This window comes from Cupressus sempervirens, chromosome 4 (genome assembly GCF_028749045.1).
Source record: "Cupressus sempervirens isolate cs-2001-9-10 chromosome 4, ASM2874904v1, whole genome shotgun sequence".
Taxonomy (NCBI): Eukaryota; Viridiplantae; Streptophyta; class Pinopsida; order Cupressales; family Cupressaceae; genus Cupressus; species Cupressus sempervirens.
The window spans coordinates 484,036,428-484,058,057 of record NC_143121.1 but is presented as its reverse complement, the minus strand read 5'-3'; positions in this window follow the sequence as shown (position 1 = coordinate 484,058,057).

Genomic DNA, 21,630 nt, shown 5'->3' with positions numbered 1-21,630 from the left:
TAAATCCAAACTTTTCATCCACTTTTACATTTGTGCACTAAAGAATAGTCTTAGTTCTTTGATTAAAATATCTATAAGCTTTCCTTTTCAATTAATAACCAAGAAATATACCTTCATCACTTCTTGCATCTCTCTTTATGTAATACTTACTTTAAAAAAAATTGAAATACTTTACTGAGGGTGCATGTCCAAACCATAATTGATAGGGAGTCTTGTTTGTACTTTTTCTAATCTACACTCTATAAAATTTTATACTATTGTATTGATTGCTTGTCTTCAAAATTTCTTGGATAATTATTCTCAAATCTCATGGCTCTTGCTACTTCTATTCTAGATCAGTTCCATTTTTCAACAATCCCATTTTATTCAAGTGTCTTAAGTGTTGATAGTTGTCTATTAATTCCATTTTCTTCACAAAAGGTGTTAAACTCTTTTAAGTTAAACTCTCCACCTCTATCCGGTCATAAGAATTTAAACAACTTAAACTTCTCAAATGCCTCAAACTTTTCTTTAAGAAATGCTACCCACATCATTCTAGTGAAATCATTAACAAAAATCATAAAGTACCTTTCACCATAGAATCCTCTTGTTCTAGTAGGACCACTCAAATATATATGAACAGTCTCTAATTCTATTGTGGTAATGAACTTCTTGCTAGGAAAGGAAAATTTCTTCTACATTTTCATATTACATTCTTTTCACACAACATTAGTAGACTTCACAATTATAGGTAAATCTCTAACAACAAACTTACTACTAGACTTCACAATATTATCAAAGTTTATATGACCAAATATTCTATTCCACAACTAGTTGTTATCCAATTTTGCAACCAAACATGTCATCTCTATAGGATTTAATTGAAAAATGTTACCTCATCAAAAATCATAAAGTAATTTTCACCATAAAATCCTCTTGTTCTAGTAGGACCACTCAAATATATATGAACAATCTCCAATTCAATTGTGGTAGTGAACTTCTTGCTAGGAAAGGAAAATTTCTTCTGCTTTTCCATATTACATTCTTTTCACACAACATTAGTAGACTTCACAACTCTAGGTAAATCTCTATTGACAAACTTACTACTAGACTTCACAATATTATCAAAGTTTATATGACCAAATATTCTATTCCACAACTAGTTGTTATCCAAATTTTCAACCAAACATGTCATCTCTATAGGGTTTAATTGAAAAATGTTACCTCTAGATCTTGTACTAGTGACAATCAACTTACCATCTTTATCCTTGATAATGCATGTCTTCTCTTTGAATTGCAACTTATAACTTTTTTCAATCAACTATCCAACACTCAATAGGTTATGATTTAATCCATCAACAAAATAGAAATCATCAATGTTAATATTTCCATCAAGAATAATAGATCATATTCCCTTGACATGATAAGTTGCATTTTTACCAATTCTAACAATTCCTCTATCATGTTTCTAACCTTAACAAAATTATTCATGTGTCTAGTCATATGATGCAAAAATCCACTATCTATAATCTAATCAATTAGCTTTTTAACTTGAAAAAATAGTCATTTCTCTTCTTTGACTTCTATTTTAGGATTTTATTCTTTTATAGCTACAAATCGTAATTCATCATCACTTTCACTTTGAATTTTTTTTTTCAGACTTATCATCTTCATTTGCATAAAACAATATACAAGCCTTCTAGACTTGAAATTCTTCTTATACATTTTCTCTCTTTTAAGACACTTAGAAGCATAATGACCAAATTAATTGTAAGTCCAACATTTTGAAATTCTCTTACCATCTGGTTCTCTTCTTATAAATATAGAAATTCCTACTTCAATTTTTCTATCCTCCTTAAATTTAGACCTATTTCTACTAGCATAGTCTCCACTAGTACTTGCACTTATTGATAAAGAAGGGTTAACACTTAATACACTAAAGGTTGTTTCACTTTGGGAAAATATCCATATTATTTTAAGCTTTCTTCTATTGCTTCCAATCTTCTAAGTAGTGTCTCTTAGGTAAACTTCTTTGTAGTCTGGTATCACTAGCTTAATCATTTGTGATGTTTTCTTTAATGGTAGTGTTAAAGTTTTCAAGATCTTCTAGATAACCTCATCTTTAGTTTTAGATCCATTGTAATAATTAATTCCCTCAATTTTTTTTTTGATATTCTACCAATATAGCTTCTTACATATTCATCTTCCACCATCTTGTTATCTTGAAATAAACATATCCAATTCTGTAATCTAATTATTTTAGAATGCACATCACCTTCAAATGTAGTTTCTAAAGCTTTCCAAATTTTATGAGATGTCTCTAAGGATTTTACTTGACTATATTCATTCTTAGGAAGAGATGATAATAGTGATTATTTGGAAAACATTTTTCATATAAATAGATCTCTTTTGGCTTCACTATATTCCTCAAGTTTTCTTTCCTCCACAATATTCTTTTCATTCTTTTTCATTAGCCAACACCCTAGACCCATTCATAGAAAATAAGTCTTCATCTTCTCCTTCAAGCTATCATAAGTAACTACATCAAATTTAGGACTTTCTTTTCTGAAGTGACCTATCATTGATCTCCTTAAGTTGTTAATCTTTTTCTTCAAGAACCTAATGCTTTGATACCAATTGTAGAAATTAAAGTCCACCAAGATAACTAAGAGGTTGGGGGGGGGGGTGGGGGGGTATGAATCATTTATCCAATCATTGAAACATTTATCAACCTTATTAATACTTAAACATGTAAGCAATATAATCATAATATCCATAAGAAGATACACATACAAAATAACACCATATATGTTAACTAGGGAAACCTTTGATCAGAGTGAAAACCCCGGTAGGGATGGTACCCAAAAAATTATGTACTAATATAGAAGTTCCTTGTAAGAGGATGGACTCTATTAGGAGCTAATGAAATACTTTCAATACATATCAGTCCCTTTAAGGAGACTTTGAATATCTATTAGGATATTCTAACCCTATTAGGAGTTGCAGAAGGCAAAATGACCCACTATCCAAACATCTTTAGGGTAAGATCAATGAACTCACTATCCAACTAATCTCTATATTATTCCTTGTATAATAGTGGAATGAAATAACCTTATCTCCTTCTCTATCCTCTTGACTAGACCAAACCTCTTTAGATCTTAATACTAGATCTTCAAACTCACATCCAATAATCCCTTGGGTCGCTTACTCACATTTACTAAGTACTTTGCATATCACATTTGAATACACACTTCCTTGCATTACACACTTCATCACAAGGAAAATAACCTTCCTTTATATCGTATCCTTAAAATAATTCCCTTAAGTCACCTTTGAGGCTTTCCCAATTAATTATAATAGAAGCTCATTAAGATAATACAATCATTTTATAATTACAAAAAAAAATTAGTTCACGAACTTTAAAAATTCTCATACATACAACCTTTGAGTTTGCATATTAGCTAACATCATCATTAGTTTGTCTAAATACACTCAACATGATTCTATCCATGTTATGAGATACACTCCAACTATCAAAAATCACTTATTAGGTACTCTATCTACAAATTATCCTCTATAAATCTTGAATAACTTCCACATGTCTTTGAATTTTTTTATGTGCACTTTTCCATAGAACCAAGATGCAATGTAAAATACATCCTCAACTATGCTTGAACTTATCATCAATACACATTCTATATGATCTTGTTCTCTATCTACTACTTTGGTAGCCTTCATAGAAACAATAACAAACACATTCATTAATGCAACATGTGAATCATGCTATCTATCTATTGAATTTGTAGGATACTCTGCCAAAGGAATATCATCAACATTCATGCCAACAATTTCTTTTGGTTAGGTATCATTAAAAACTATTTTTTGTCCTTTTATCAGCTGGAATACTAAACTATATTTCTTAGTTATTGAACTTAGTTTCCCTTGCTTCAAACTCAATATTTTCTGCCCTACGGTTTCTATACTTTCTTATTTTGGTTCCTTGGTTTTGTTCTTTTTTTTTGTTGTTGTTTTTGAGACACTTTAGGCTAAGAAAGATCACTTTGGCTTCTTGGTTACATTCTAATATTTGGAGAGTTATTCACCTGTCATTTCACTTATCTATCAATTTAGCTATTTAGCTACTCACTTATCTCATAACTCAAGTTGCTAGTGTCATAAATTACTTGGACACTTTTTTTGACAAGTGACTTTGATACTCCATCAATCTCTATCTTTAACAAGTTAACACTTTAATTTATTAAGTTCGTACTCCAAGTCATCTTGTATTATCTCAATAGTTGTATACTATATCTTTGATGCTAGTTACAACTAGGTATTAGAATGGTCAAGGAATTCATCCTCCTATTATCTTTGAAGAAATACCTTCCTCTACTAGAAATTTTGTTAAATAACACTTTGAAATTGAACCTATCTTTGAAGATGTAGACAAAGATAAATGCACAACTTGGTTTGATCCACTTATCCACTTTGGTAGTACCTAGGATACCCCCACTTAAAACTCCTAGGACTAAACATGACTTATCTTTCACCATGTCTAGGGAGGAAAGGGATAGACACTTAGAAAACCTCTTCATGACAAATTGTAACAAATAGAAAGATAGAAAAAGGCAATACCTAGATGAAAAAACAAGTCTTGTGGTTGCTAGGATCAATGCTAACATCTATGGGGAGAACAAATCTAATGTCTTTAAGGGACAATGATAATTTCAATCCCTTTGCAGACAATAGAAATAGTAGAAGCAACACTCCTATGACTCAAAGGTCTTGTTTCAATGGTTTTGAATCTCCACCTAGATCTTCCAATAATGGACATGATTCACATAGGTCTCAAAATGAAAGTGAAGTAGACAATAAAGTCACCGATGCATAACTCTTAAAATTTCAGCAAGATGATCACTTTCAAAATCTTATGCTCAAAAAATTGGAACAAAATGGAGATCCATACTTCATACAATTATCTTCTAAAGGATTTAAATTTCCACACAAATTTGACATTCAAATATTGATCCCAAAGAAAGAACCTACTCCTCCTGAGATTTCTATAAAATAGATACAAGACTTGAATTTTGAAATGTCAAACTTGGAGAAAGAGAAGGAAAAACCTAAAAATTCCTTGGATATGGAATCTATATGTCAATTACCTTTTGATAAGAGTCTCTAAATGATCATGCCTTTCCCTATATACATTAAGATCCCTAAGTATTATAAATATGATAGAAATGGGGATCCACATGATCATATAAGGTAATTTATGCACTACGTATGGAATTTATTTTGGATGATACTTAGTTCATGATGAGACTCTTACCAAGGAGTTTAAATGGTCAAGCCATGAAATAGTTTACTAAGATCATATACACCCACTCAAATATTTTTACGAGCTTGCTAAAATATTTATTCAATACTACTTCTATAACATTCAACATCCTGTCATGATGCTTGATCTATGCAACTCTAAAGAAAACTCATTTAAACCCTTTATCACCTTCTTGAAAAGGTGGAGGAAGTCATACTCTAGATAGCCTCTACAAATTCCTAAGAAGAAGAAAACTGATTTTTTTTCAACAACCTTATACCACAACTACACTATAACCCTATAAACTGACTATTTATCACATTCAATAATATAATTGAGAGTTCCGTTTTCATAGAAGATGTTGAAGTCAAGATGAGAGGGATAAATTTAAATGAAGGAAGGTCTAATAATAGAAATTTCAATGGAATAAACAATACCAAAACTTGGAACAAGAACAAATACATTGTTAATGATGGAGTGGTCGATGTGCCTAAGACTAATGAACCTATCTTCAACTTGGATAATGTTGTCCTAGAAACTAAACAATAAGAGGCTGCTAAAACTAATGACAATAACAATTCTAAATCTAGATAAACATAAAATCCTAAATATGATTTCAATTCCTTTTTGAATTCTTATAATATAATCGTTAAAATGTTTCTTTCCAATAAGATTATCGCACTACTCAAAAACTCAAGACCCTATGAACCTGATGTCAAACTTCCATGGTGGAGAGATGATCACTACTACAACTTTCATAGGAACAAGGGCCATAGTATTGACAACTACATCAAATTGAAATGTATCATCCAAGACCTTATTGAGCATGAAAATTTTGGTGTTGATGGAATTTTTAAAAATGATTATCAAAAAAGGCTTCCAAGGATCCTCTCACCAAGTATGAACAAGGAGAAACATTAAAATCAATTAAGAATAATGGAGATGCTAAAATAAACTAGACACACAAAAAAAATGACAATTTCATTCACATGCTCAAACCTTTAAGTGAAAGAATTCACATGGTAAAACCAAAATATGACAAGCCTTAATATGATTCAAATCTTGATGAAATATCTAAGGTTATTTTGAGAGTATTTGGTTCCACACAAAGACAAATTTCTAGCAAACCTAAACCCATGATCATGCTTACAGGTGAAAACATATGGTGAAAGACTTAATGTTATTACAAGAATTCAACCCAAAGTTTTTTGTAGAGGTACAAATTCTTCCAAAAAATCCAATCCTAAGCAAGTGGGGTCCTCCTATTCCATACAATCTTCAATTATTATCAATTCTACTTACAATATTATGGATCAACTGCAACATAGCCCTATAAAGATATCTATCTTTGAGCTAGTAGAGTTATCACCTTTACATAAGGCAATCCTAGAAAAATTATTACACATAGATAGTGTTGTAAATATGAGAGGAGTAACTAAGAGGGGAGGGGTGAATTAGTTACTGCTAAAATAAATCCTAGATCCCTTAGATGTCAGTACAAAAATGCAAACTAAAAATTGAATACTGTTGAAGCTTGATAAACACACATAAAATGATATAACTCAATAATAACTAAATTAACTCTATAAATGCTTAACATATAAAATTTTAGATGTTGTCTATGGTTACCATTACATTAACTGAGTTGCAAACATATAAAAGAAAATAACATGAACACATTTGACACTAGGATTTAACATAGAAACCCAATTTGGGAAAAACCACCAATTGCAACTAGTGACTATTTCCAAGTCCTATTAGGAGCCAAACCTATTTAAGGTTACGAAATACATAGGTAGGTGTGACCCTATTAGAGGATTTAATCACCCTATTAGGAGTGGCCTTGTTAGAGGTCTTGAGACAATTCAATAGAACTGCCACCTTGTTAGAGGATTTGCAAATAACTGTTAAGCCAACTCTATTAAGAGATTTTGATCACTAATACAATGGTTAGAGAGTAATAATGAGATGACCTAATTTGAATGCAACTAATTTTTTGATTATAGATCTTTGTTCTAGCTTGTGCTTGATCCTTCTTGATCAAATATTACTTTGCTGCTCCACAAGGATATTATGCTTATCCTTCAAATTAGCTTTCTCTTCTCATCATTAAATCTTCAATAACATCCTCATATTCTTTTCATTCTCTTTGAAATCACAACTTGACCTTATACTTATATCTTCCACTTTGTCAAGTCAGCTCAGATACAATTGGAATAGTTAATATTCATCACCTTAGTTGGCTAGAATAAATAGATAAATTAATTAAGCTTATTATGCCAAAATAAGAAAATCCTTTCTTAGCCGACCTAGCTTGGTAGAAACTAACTCAGAAATGATTTCCTTTGTTAACTAATAGAAGCTTGGTTAACACTACAAACTTGTAAAAATCCTTTGGCAATTGAGTGAGCTCAGTTAGCACTGATTCCATTCAACTTTCCTTCATTAACCAAGTGAGCCCAATTAACACTCACCTTATGCATCTTTTCCTTTGATACCCAAGTGAACTTGATAGATACTGTCTTTTAAACTAGGAAAATAATGGAGTGCTTGGTAGACATAGAAAAAAAATTCACTTCTTGAGTGAGCTTGGCATATACTGACTGATAATGATTATGATATTTGTGTAAAATCAGAGACAATACAAAATTAATCAATTGTATCCAATAATCTCCCTCTTTGGCATTGATGGCAACACAACATGTCATAGAACAATGAAATTTTGGATTTAGACTTGAGAACTCCCTTTGTCAGTATGAGCTCTTCCTTTCACTGGTTTCTATCTACAACAACTACTACCAAGTTCATTTAGAACTTTCTCCCTCTTTCAACAAACTTCTTCTTTGGAAAACTTCTCCCTCTTTGACAACACATGCCAAATATAGTAATTCTATAAATACCAATGTACTTTAAGTAATAATTTATTTTTAATATGCCCTTTGCTAATCTTGCACCAACTAATTGATCTTCAATAGGTTCTGGTTGATGAATCACTATACTTCATTCAGTGAATTTTGGATAGGGGAATGACCCCTAGCTTTACCTCTTAGATACAAAATGCATACTTAGGTAATGTCTTGGTGAATATGTATACAATCTATTCCTTTGTATTAACATATTCCAATTTGACTTCTTTTTCTTGCACCAACTCTCTTTACAAGTGATATTTTATTGCAATGTGCTTTTTTTTAGTATGCATCACTAGATTCTTTGATATGTTAATTACATTGGTGTTATCACTGTATATGACTATTGGATCTTTGATCTCTATCTTCATTCCTTCCAATAATTGTTTGAACCAAACATTGTTAGAACAATTAACTATTGTTGGTACATATTTTTCCTCTACTATGGATTGAGATGTACAATTTTTCTTTTTGCTTGTCCAAGATACTAGTCTTTTACCAAGAAAGAATGCTCCACCACTAGTATTTTTTTTGTTATCAATACTTCTTGCCCAATCAGCATTAGTAAATACTTTCAAGTTCAAATTGCCTCCAAGTTTATACCATAAACCATAATCTTCAATACCTTTCAGATATCTCATGATTCTCTTGGTTTTCATCATGTGATTTTCCTTAAGATTTGCTGAGAATCTTGCCACTATTCCAACTACTAGAGAAATATTAGGTCTTGTGTGTACTATGTACTACAATTTTCCAATTGTTGATCTATATGTGGTCTAATCTACTTCTTTGGAATCATCATTTTTGGAGAGCTTATGTCTATAGAAATAGGGGTTTCAACTGGTCTTGAATCTTCCATTCTAAATTTCCTTAGTATCTCCTTGATATACTTAGATTGAGTGATGTAGATACCTTTTTTGTTCTATTGTATCTATAATCCAACAAATAATTTTATCTCATCAACTATAGACATCTCAAATTCTTTACTCATTTCTTCTAAAAATGCTTCGCATAAGTCATCATTTCTTGTAAATAAGGTATCATCAACAAATATTTCTGCCAACCCAATCTTCTTGTCTGGTCCTTCCTTGATATATAGACTATTGTTATCATTTATTCTTTGAAAACCAATATGTACCAAATAATTATGAAGTCTTTTATACCAAGATCTACGAGCTTGCTTGAGACCATATAATTCTTTGTGTAATTTTTAGACCATGTCCTTTTTAATAGGATCTACAAAACCTTCTATTTATTCAATGTAGACTTTCTCATCAAGAATGAAGATTTAACATCCATTTGATATACCTTAAATCTTCTATGTGTTGCATATGTTAGTAAAGTTCTAACACCTTCTAGTCTTGCCATAGGAGCAAAAGTCTCACCATAGTCAATACCTTCTTCTTGAGAATAACCTTTGCACACCAATCTTGCTTTGTTTCTTGAAACTTTTCCATCTTCATTCAGCTTATTTTTAAATACCCACTTTGTACTGATTACATTTTTTATCCTTGGCTCTAGGAACAACAGTCCAAATTTTGTTCTTTTCTATCTATTCTATCTCTTCATTCATTTTTTCAATCCAACTTTCATTTTCTAGAGCATCCTTAACACTTCTAGGTTCAAATTCAACAAGTAAACATGTACCTTTTAATTTTCCTCTTGTCATTATTCTATCTAATTTGTCTGCAATGATTTGATCATGTGCATGATGCCTTGTGACATATCTTGTTGACACAAGCTCTTTGGTTTTTGAATGAGTTTCACCATCTTCATCTTGAGTTTTAGTTTCAAGCTTGGGTCCTTCTATCAATGACTTAGGTCCATCAAGCTTGGTTTGAAGTATCTCAGTAGCCTCTGATTGTGACTTAGGTCCTTTAGGTTGTAACTCGAGTTACACTATCTGCAACTCGATAACTGTTGGGGACTCAAGAGGTGAAGCTTCTTTTCTTTAAGATAGATTTGGTAGGGTATCAAGTTCATAGTTAACAAATATTCTATAATCATTTGGTTCCTTGTTGCTTTCTTCTTGACTCTTTTCTGTAAACTCATCAAAACATGTGCACTTTCTATAATTTTATGAGTAGAAAAATTCAAACATCTATATGCTTTACTTCTGTAGGAGTATCCTATAAATATACCTTCATCACCTTTTACATCAAATTTTCCTTTTCTAGATTCTTTCAATATATAACATTTGCTGCCAAATAGTTTCAAACAACTTACATTAGGTTTGTAGCCATACCATAGCTAATAAGGTGTTTTGTTTGAATCTTTCTTCAACTATACTCTATTCAAGGTATGGACTATAGTATTGATAGCTTCCTTCCAGTATTTGAGAGCAACCTTCTTTTCAATCATCAAGGTTTCTACATAGTCTATGCTAGATCTATTTCTTCTTTTAGCTATACCATTCTGCTATGATGTACCAGGGGTTGATATTTGTCTTTTGATTCCTCTTTCAATGCAAAAATGATTGAAATCATTGGAGATGAATTCACTACCTCTATTTGATCTTAAGAATTTCAACCTCTTTCTAGTTTCCTTTTCTACTCTTGCTATATAACACTTGAATTTTTGAAAGGCTTCTAATTTTTCTTTTAGATACATTATGGTCATCATTCTACAATAGTCATCAACAAAAAAAATGAAAATCTTTTCTCCACTATAGCTTTCTATTCCAATAAGTCCACATAAATCTGTATGAACAATTTCCAAGACTTCATCTAACTAATAGTTTGTTCTTTTGAAGCTAGTCTTTCCCATCTTACCAATTTGGATATTCTTGCATAGACCCATGTTAGGCTTCTTCAAACTAGGAATACCTTTTACTATTCTATGTTTTCTTATCTTAACTAGATTATCAAAGCTCACATGACATAGCCTTTTGTGCCATAACTAGCTTTCTTCTACTTGAGCAATAAAACCTAAACAATCACTGAGATCAAGATAAAATAGATTAGCTTTTGTTTTCTTGCCAGATCCAACATGAATTTTACTTTGAATCCAATGTTATTCAACTGTGCCACACTCAATAGATTATGCTTTAGTCCTTCAACCCAATAAGCATTACCACATATAAGCTCTTTAGTTAATGTAATACATCCTTTTCCTTTTATGTTACAAGGTTCATTGTTTCCAAATCTCACACTACCTCCATCATAATATTCCATGTGCTCAAATTTTGTTTTGTCTCCAGTCATATGATGTGAACAACCACTGTCAATAATCCATATATCATTTTTGCTAACATGAGAGATAAGTGCCATCTTATCTCCTTCATCATTAGATTCATCTTTCATAGCAATATATATTATTTCATCTTCACTATTATCAGACTCTTTAGCTATAAAACAAGATTTCTTACCTTTTCCCTTGTAGTTCTTGTAGTTCTTGGAATTCTTCTTGCCTTTATGCTTATTTCTTTTCTTATCATCCTTGATTTCTTTATTTGGACACTTAGTAGCAATGTGATTAACTTCTTTACAAAAAAAGAAAATTAGAGGATCTTTACCTTTGTACTTTCCTCTTCCTTTGAAATACTTCCTTTCAAGTAGGGATTCAACAACTTCTAGATCACTATCTAAACTTTCTTTTGATGTTCCTTCTTCTTCACTTCATGATTAACTGGACTTTGATTTCTTACCCTTTTCTTTGAGTGAGAGTTTAGCTTTAAAAGTAGATTCAATAACCTTTGAACTAGAAATATAGTTACCAAAATTATCTAACTCACAAGCTATCAATCTTCCAATTAAAGGATCTAAAGATATTTTATTATTTGGATCACATCTTATTTCTTGAATAGAAAATACTCTAATTGCTTAAATAGAAAGAAGAGTTCTAAGTACCTTTCTTACAACTATTTTCTCTTCAATGTCTCCTCCATATGCTTTGATTGCACTTACACTTGCTTTGATCCTTTCCACATATTTTGTAATGTTTTCATCTTCTCTCATTCTCATTTGGTCAAATTGTCCTCTAAGGCTTTTTTCTTTGACTCTTCGTACATTGTCATCTCCTCCACAAATATCTTTTAGTTTGGTCCACATTTCATGAGTAGTTTGGCAATCCTTTACCTCATCAAATTCAACTTAACTAAGAGTAGATGCAATATCAATCATCATGATATTATGATTCTTCTTTTCAGAAATGTCTTGAACTGATAATGTTCTAGTGGGAGTTTTGTATTTAGAATCAAGAAATTTGCAACTTGAGTCACTGATGGTAGCTAGGTGTAACCTCATAAGTCCTTGCCATGCTGCAAAATTGTCTTTGTTTAGCTTGGGAATTTCTCTTTTGTAAGACATTCTGATATTTAGCTTAGGTCCTTGAAACTTTCTCTACAAGCACCAAAAGCTCTAATACCAATTGTTGGAAATATAAGAGGAGTAACTAAGAGGGGAGGGGTGAATCAATTACTACTAAAATAAATCTTAGATCCCTTAGATGTTAGTACAAAAATGCAAATTGAAAACTGAATACTGCTAAAGCTCAGTAAATACACATAAAATGTTGTAACTTGGTAATAACTGAATTATCTCAGTAAATGCTTAACATATAAACTTTTAGATTTTTTCTATGATTACCATTAGTTTAATTGAGTTGAAAACATATAAAATAAAATAACATGAACACATTTGACAATAGGATTTAATGTGGAAACCCAATTTGGGGAAAACCACCAATTGCAACTAGTTACTATTTTCACTCCTCTGAAGTGAGCCCTATTAGGAGCCAACCTTGTTAAAGGTTACAAAACACACTATTAGGTGTGATTTTTTTAGAGGATTTGATCACCCTATTAGGAGTTGCCTTGTTAGAGGTCTTGAAAAAATTTAATAGAATTGCCACCTTGTTAGAGTATTTGCAAATAGTTGTTAAGCCAACTCTATTAAGAGATTTAGATCACTACTACAATGGTTAGAGAGTAATAATAGGATGACCTAATTTGAATCCAATTGATTTCCTAATTATAGATCTTTTTTTTTTTCTTGTGCTTGATCCTTCATGATCAAATATAGCTTTGCTACTCCACAAGGATATTCTACTTATCCTTCAAATTTTCTTCATCTTCTCATCATTAAATCTTCAATAATATCTTTCATCTTCTCATATTATTTTTCATTCTCTTTGAAATCACAACTTGACCTTATACTTATATCTTCCATTTTATCAAGTTGGCTCAAATACAACTTAGAATAATTAATATTCATCACCTTATTTGGCCAAAATCAATAGATAAATCAATTAAGCTTATTATCCCAAAATAAAAAAATCCTTTGTTATTTGACCCAGCTTGGTAGAAACTAACTCAAAAATGATTTCCTTTGTTAACCAATAGAATCTTGGTTAACATTGCAAACTCATGAAAATCCTTTGGAAATCAAGTGAGCTTGGTTAACACTCACTTTCTACATCTTTTCCTTTGACATTCGAGTGAACTTGATAGACACTACCTTCTGAACTAGGAAAACACATGAGTGCTTAGTAGACATAGAAAACTATCTTCACTACCCAAGTAAGCTCAACATATACTGACTAATAAAGATTATGAAATTTGTATAACATCAAAGATAATACACAATTAATCAATTGTATTCAACAAATAGTTTCTCCACTGACATTGATATTGATAAAATCCAAGCTATGTTCATTCTTTGAAGGAGACAACAAATCTCTTAGCCATCCACATAATCTTTCTCTTCACATTGAGGTCCAAATTTATCAAACTTGAGTCAGATGTGTGCTAATAGCTAATAGTGCTAGGTTAAAAATTTATTCATTCTATGGAATTCAATAACTAGGTCTATCTAAATTTTCTATTGACCCTAAAAATTCATAATAAATGCTTATAATAAGGTTAAGAGATCTTATAAAGGAATTGTAGTATTACCTATTTGAGTTGGTCAAGTTGACAAGGATATAGTCTTCTAGGTTCTTGACATACCTCTTGCATACAAAATTTTTCTAGCAAGACCATGGATCCATGATATGCATGTAGTTCCTTCTACTTACCATCAATGTATTAAATTTTTTTTTAACGGTACAAAGATATCTATTCCTAGGGAAAAATCTATGTCTATAAATACACCTAAAACTATTGAATCTTTGGTAACAAATAATATATTTGTTGATGAAGCCAAAACTACACTTGCTAATTGTGAAAGGAAACTAAAAATGATGAACATTCGTATGGGGGATACAAATTGATGGTGTCACACTTACTACTCATGTTTCTCCTAATTTTCTTTAAAAATGTTACGAGTTCCTTTAAAAATGGGACATCTAGGATATGGTCCTTTGACTGATAAAAAAATTCTCTAATTGAACCCTTAAGTCACACTAATGGATGAAAATGAAAAGATAGTAGTGGCCTATATTTTTCTATTGATGATGGCTTACCTATTTATGATCAATAACCCCTTATTAAAATAAATTTAGAAGAAGAAGTATAACCTATCAACAATACTAGTAAAGAAGATGAGGACATTGTGCCCTCTAACTCCATCCTTTTGGGAGAAATTGAACAAACAAATGACCATAGTATTGAAGTGTCTACTTCTAGAAGTTTGATGAATCAAATGTAGAAGATCCATACAGTGATATAATTAGGAGAAACATTGCTCATCTCATAGAATGTGATCATGGTACTAATTTTGATTAATATGAATGGGATTATCTCTTAGTTGCATCTCATGAATTTGGGTAGATGTTAAACACCCTTATTATAACTAAACCAATGCAGTTGACGAGTCACCTATAGGGCTTGATGAGTGGAACACACTTGTTGACTTAGTGGAACATGTTTCCCTTAGTAGGAATCAATTTGATTTGAGTGTCTTCAAATACTACCTTATAGAATCATAATATCTTGTCATTAGAGATGACTCCTTCCACATTAATGCCTTAGAATATTCCACTTCACTCCCACTCATGTATCTTGATCTCATTGATTGGTCCTTATATAATCAATAGCTCAAACTACCTTCTCTCCAGAATGACTACAAAATTGCTTTCTATCTCAATACCTTTGAACTTGTCATTTCCTCCACTAGTGAACTAGATATTAATATCATAAAATCATATGTCATGTACCTTATTCATAAAACCAAAATATAATAGACACTCTAATGGAAAAAATACCACTTTCTGGTGGTGTCAGAGCTAAAAATAGTGAAAAAATAAAGATGTGTCCAAGGGTGAAAACCCCTTTGAGGAATTTTAGGATGAGGTACTTGGTATTATTATCAAATAATTTCACAAGATATCATCAGTTCTAATCGAGCCTACACAACATAAGAGGCTCCTAAGATCATACATCTAGCTCAATCTTTCTTGGATAAATAGAAAGAGAAATTCACTAAATTTTTCCAAGAGAAAAAGATCAACTTTTCTTGGACCTATTCAGATATGTCAACACTCAACACTGAACTCATTATGCATCACCTATCCATAGCTCTTGGTGTCAAGCCATCAAAATAGAAATTAAGAAAAATGTACCCACATGTCACCCTCTTGGTGAAAGCTAAGCTAGAAAAGATCCTAAGTGCTAAATTTATACAAGTTATACACTATGCTGAATGGATTTCTAATATTGCACCTATATCCAAGCATGATAAGTCCATTTGAGTATGCACATATTTTTAAGACCTAAATTTTTTTTTCCAAAAAATGATTTCCCTCTTCCTAATATTGATATGATAGTGCATATGAGTATGGTCTAAAAGATGTAATCATTAATGGATGGGTTCTCAGGTTACAACCAAATTATGATAGCTCTAGAAGCCCAAGAGAAAATTGCTTCCATATGTGCATGTGGTACCTTCTTTTGAAATTTCATGCCATTTGGGTTAAAGAGCACTAGTGTTACTTATCAAAGACTATGACAAATATTTTCTATTACATGATGTACAAGAATATGGAAGATAATTTTTAGATGATTCCTTGTCTAAATATAAGAAAAGAAACACTCATCAAGAGGACTTGAGCTTTATTTTGGACCACATGTAACAATTGTAGCCTAGACCAAATCCTTTTAAATGTGCTTCTAGTGTTACCTTGGGTAAACTAATTAGAGACATAATATCTAGTAAAGGGACCGAGGTCAATCCCAAGAAAGTCCAAGAAATCATGGAAATGCCACCTCCCTACAATATTAGTCAACTAAGGAGTCTTTAAGGATGCCTTCAGTCAATCTATAGGTTTATATCTTAGCTACTTGATAGGTCATAACCTTTTAATAAGAACTTACACAAGGTATCCACATGAATATGGAAGGAATAATGTGAGAAAAATCTTAATTAAATCAAAGATTACTTGGCTAAACCTCCTATTCTGATGCCTCCTATCATAGGAAAACCTTTGATTTTGTACATCTCAACTATGGCTACTTTGGAGTATTACTAGTATAAAAGAATGAGAATATAAAATAAAGAGATATTTACTCTATCTGAAGAACTTTAGTATCTTATGAGGTCAACTATACAAATATTGAGAAGGCTTTCCTTGTTGTAGTGTTTGCATCTCAAAAACTTTGACATTGCATGGTTTCTCATACTATACACTTGGTTGTTAAATTGATCCTCTCAAGTAATTCTAAAACAAATATTCCCATACTAGTCAGCTTTATTTGTAGATGATTCTTGTAGAATTTGATATTCAATTATTGATCATTGGGCTATCAAAGGATAGGCTATTAGTGACCAACTAGCTATCCGCTATAGGATGATGCTTCTATGCAAATTGAATTTCCTAACATATCTATCATGTATGTAACTAAGAGAACTTGGAAAATCTTCTTTGATGGATCTCACACTTAACAAGGTACCAGTTTTAGTAGCTTGTTTGTTACTCCTCATGGATATACTATTGCTAAACCTTACAAGTTGTTGTTTTCTTGCACTAATAACAAAGATAAATATAAGGTTATTACATGTGGGATTAAGCTATATATTGAATGGATGATTATAGGGTTGCACATCTTTAGAGATTCACATCTTGTCATCAATAAAATCAATAGTGACTACCCAACTAAAGATGACAAATCAATCCTTTACAAGAAAATAATTGATTCTTTGAGGAATTACTTGACCTTTGTTACATTCCAAAAAACTCCTAGAGCTGAGAATAAGGTTTTTGATACTATGGCTACTTTGGAATATACTATATAAATGTAGAATAAAGGTCAATATTTGAATTCCTAATGGAAGAGATATATCACCCTACCTATAACTCCCTTGATGATCAATTTATTTTTTTCATTTTTGGTCATGACTCTTCCCAGTATAACATTATCTACTCCTTTTTACATGATCAAATTATACCTAAAAACTTAATTTGTAATAAGAAAAAAAGACTATTTTGCAACATCTCCTACTATACCCTCATGTCTGGTGACTTGTTTAGGAAGGGTCTAGATGGAGTGCTTCTTAGATGCTTAAAGAAGGATGAGTCTTAATGAGCATTATTTTAATTCCATGAAAAAATATGCGGATCTCCCTCTAATGGCCTTGTGCTAGCTCAAAAACTACCTAGTTCTAGTTACTACTGGCCTATTGTGCAATATAATAAGTCATGTAAGAAATGTTAGCCTATGGTAACTTTATTCATGCTCTTGGACATGAGTTGATACCTTCTATTACACATTACCATTTTTAGCAGGTGGTTTTTGACTTAGTGGGTAAGATTCATCATAGCTCTTCTAGTGGCACAAGCTCATTATCACAACAACTGAGTACTTTATAAAGTGGGTCAAAGCCATCCTTCTTTCTAAAACTACTAGAAATAACTTTCTCATCTTTATACTAAAACACATAATTTTTCACTATGGCATTCCTTCATCCATAGTCATTGATAATGGAGGACACTTTAAGAGGAAAGATCTCAAGAGCTATGGAATATATTTAACATCTTAAAACACTAGTCCTTGATCTAATATCCTTAAGGGAATGGATAAGTTGAAGCCTCTAAAGAAAAATTCAAAAGATATTGCATAGATCTATTCACAAATCAAGAAGGGACTGACACTTATAGATTAATCCTACATTATGGGCTTATATGACTAACATTCACACACCTACTAGGGTGATACCTTATTCACTAGTATATGGATCTAAGACTATTCTACCACTTGAGGTTGAGATACCTTCCCCACAATTCTCTTTGAAGGGTTTGATTAATGATGAAGACTATAGGATCGAAGAAGTAGAGCTTCTAGATAAATGTCAAAAGGTTTATTTTGATCACATGATAACTTATTAGAAGAGAATTTTAAAAAGCTATAATTAGAATATTCATTGATAAGTAGGAGATAATTTCCATAGCAAGTCAAATTGTGATATTGCTATCAAGATTTAACTATGTGATTTTTGAGTCAAACTCATTGACCCATGTTTCATGAGTACTTACTCAACATGAATCCATCTCTCATGAGAATAAATGGAAAACTTAACACTCATTATATCTAGGTGATGCTCACAGGGTTGAAGCACAAGGATTTCCCGGGAGGTCACCCATCCCAGTACTATTCCAGCCTGAGCATGCTTAACTATAGATTTTCCTCCGTGGTTAAACCAAAATCTTTCAACCCCATTTGAAAAAACTTCAACAAGTGCTATGCCTTATGAAAACAAATTTAGAAAGCCCCTTAAGCTCATTAATTGATAAGTAGGAGATAATTTCCACATCAAATCAAATTGTGATATTGATATCAGGATTTAATTGTGTGATTTTTGAGCCAAACTCATTGACCCATGTTTCATGAGTAGTGATTAAACATGAATCCATCTCTCATGAGAATAAGTGGAGCACTTAGCACTCATTAAATCTAGGTGATGCTCATACGGGTGAAGCACTGGGACTTCCTGAGAGGTCACCCATCCTAGTACTACTCTAGCCTGTGCTTAACTACAAAGCTTCCTCCATGATTAAACCCAAAATTTTCAACCCAATTTGAAAAACCTTCACCAATTTTTGTACCTTATGAACTATTCATTAGAAATCCCCTTAAGCTCATCAATTGATAAGTAGGAGATAATTTCCATAGCAAGTAAAATTGTGATATTACTATCAAGATTTAACTGTGTGGTTTTTGAGTCAAACTCATTGACCCATTTTTAATGAGTAGTGATTCAGCATGAATCCATCTCTCATGATAATAAATGAAACACTTAGCACTCATTAGATCTAGGTGATGCTCACAAGGGTAAAGCACCAGGACTTCCCAGGAGGTCACCCACCCTAGTACTACTCCAGCTTGAGTGTGCTTAACTACAGAGTTTCCTCCATGGCTAAACCTAAAGCTTACAACCCCATTTGAAAAACCTTCACCAAGTGTTGTGCCTTATGAACCATTTTTTAGAAAGCCCCTTAAGCTCATAAATTGATAAGTAGGAGATAATTTCCATAGCAAGTCAAATTGTGATATTGCTATCAAGATTTAACTGTGTGACTTTTGAGTCAAACTCATTGACACATGTCTCATGAGTAGTGATTCAACATGAATCCATCTCTCATGAGAATACATGGAACACTTAGCACTCATTGGATCGAGGTGATTCTTATAGGGGTAAAGCATTGGGACTTCTTGAGAGGTTTGACTCATTAATTAATGAGCTTAAGGGGCTTACTAATGAATGGCTCATAAGGCACATGATGGGGACACAACCCAAGCATAGAATGGACACAATAGGAAATGGAAAATTTATTAACTTTGTAAATAAGCTAATACATTCAATACAGAGAAAATAGACTTCAAAACATGTTAGATGGGCTTACAATACCATAAATCTGGAGATAAATTCTTCTCCCAGTACCTTCTCTCGAACTCCACTCTGAACTATCTTTTACAATGCCAGAAATGTTCTTAAATAGACCCCAAAGGGTTAAGGATTAGGAGTACATTCTAGAAAGTGCTAGTTGGCATCCACTGACCAAATAGAAGGCTCCAAAAGTTGCATTAGAAGTCGGCACAAAATTAGAAGAATCCAAAAATGGTAACCAAACTTTCGGGAGGCATAACTTTTGAACTGTAGCTCCTATTGACGAACCATTTACATTTCTAGAAAGCTCTCAAAGTGATCTATAGCCCTATGACCAGCCTTGCTCATCCCCCATTTTTTGGACTTGTTAGAGGTCATTTAATGCCCCTAACTTGACTTTGAAGCATTCTTAGGATGTCTCCAAAAATCAAAAAATTGCAATAACTTTCAAATCGTGGGGCCTTTTGACCTGATTCTTTTTCTAGAATGCTCTAAATTACAATGACAATCATCCAACCAATTTACATATTCTAGTTCACCAAAATTATGGTTCAATTACATACTCCTATTTTTATTTCATTTAAATGTATCTTAAGGTGATTAAAAACTCTAACCCAAAACACTAATAGTGGAACTGTGAGAGTTGGAACCTTTATTTGACCCAAATGGGTATCCAAAAATGAAAACACATGAAACATAAACTTAGTCTAAGTACATTTTTTTTGGGTGACATAGGATTGCCCTTATACCTTTGGATGCTCCTGCATCAATACAACACTTGGTGAAGGTTTTGAAAATGGGGTTGCAAGCTTTGGGTTTAACCATGGAGGAACCTTTGTAGTTAAGCACACTCAAGATGAAGTATTACTAGGATGGGTGACCTTCTGGGAAGTCCCAGTGCTTCACCCTTATGAGAATCACCTAGATCCAATGAGTGCTAAGTGTTCCATTTATTCTCATGAGAAATAGATTCATGTTGAATCACTACTCATGAAATATGGGTCAATGAGTTTGACTCAAAAAGCATACAGTTAAATCCTAATAGCAATATCACAATTTGACTTGTTGTAGAAATTATCTCCTACTTATCAATTGATGAACTTAAGGGGCTTTCTATTGAATGTTTCATAAGGCACAACACTTAGTGAAGGTTTTGAAAATGGGGTTGCAGGCTTTGGATTTAACCATGAAGGAAACTTTGTAGTTAAGTGCACTCAGGCTGGAGAAGTACTAGGATGGGTGACCTCCTAGGAAGTCTTGGTGATTCACCCTTGTGAACATTAGTGCTAAGTGCTCCATTTATTCTCATGAGAGATGGATTCATGTTGAATTAGTACTCATGAAATATGGGTCAATTATTTTGACTCAAAAATCACATAGTTAAATCCTAGTAGCAATATCATAATTTGACTTGGTGTGGAAATTATCTCCTACTTATCAATTGATGAGCTTAAGGGGCTTTCTAATGAATGGTTCATAAGGAACAACACTTAGTGAAGGTTTTTCAAATGGTGTTGCAAGATTTTTGTTTAACCATGGACAAAACTCTGTAGTTAAGCATGCTTAGGCTGGAGTAGTACTGGGATGGGTGACCTCTTGGGAAGTCCTAATGCTTCACCCCTTTGAGCATCACCTAGATTGAATGAGTGCTAATTTTTCCATTTGTTCT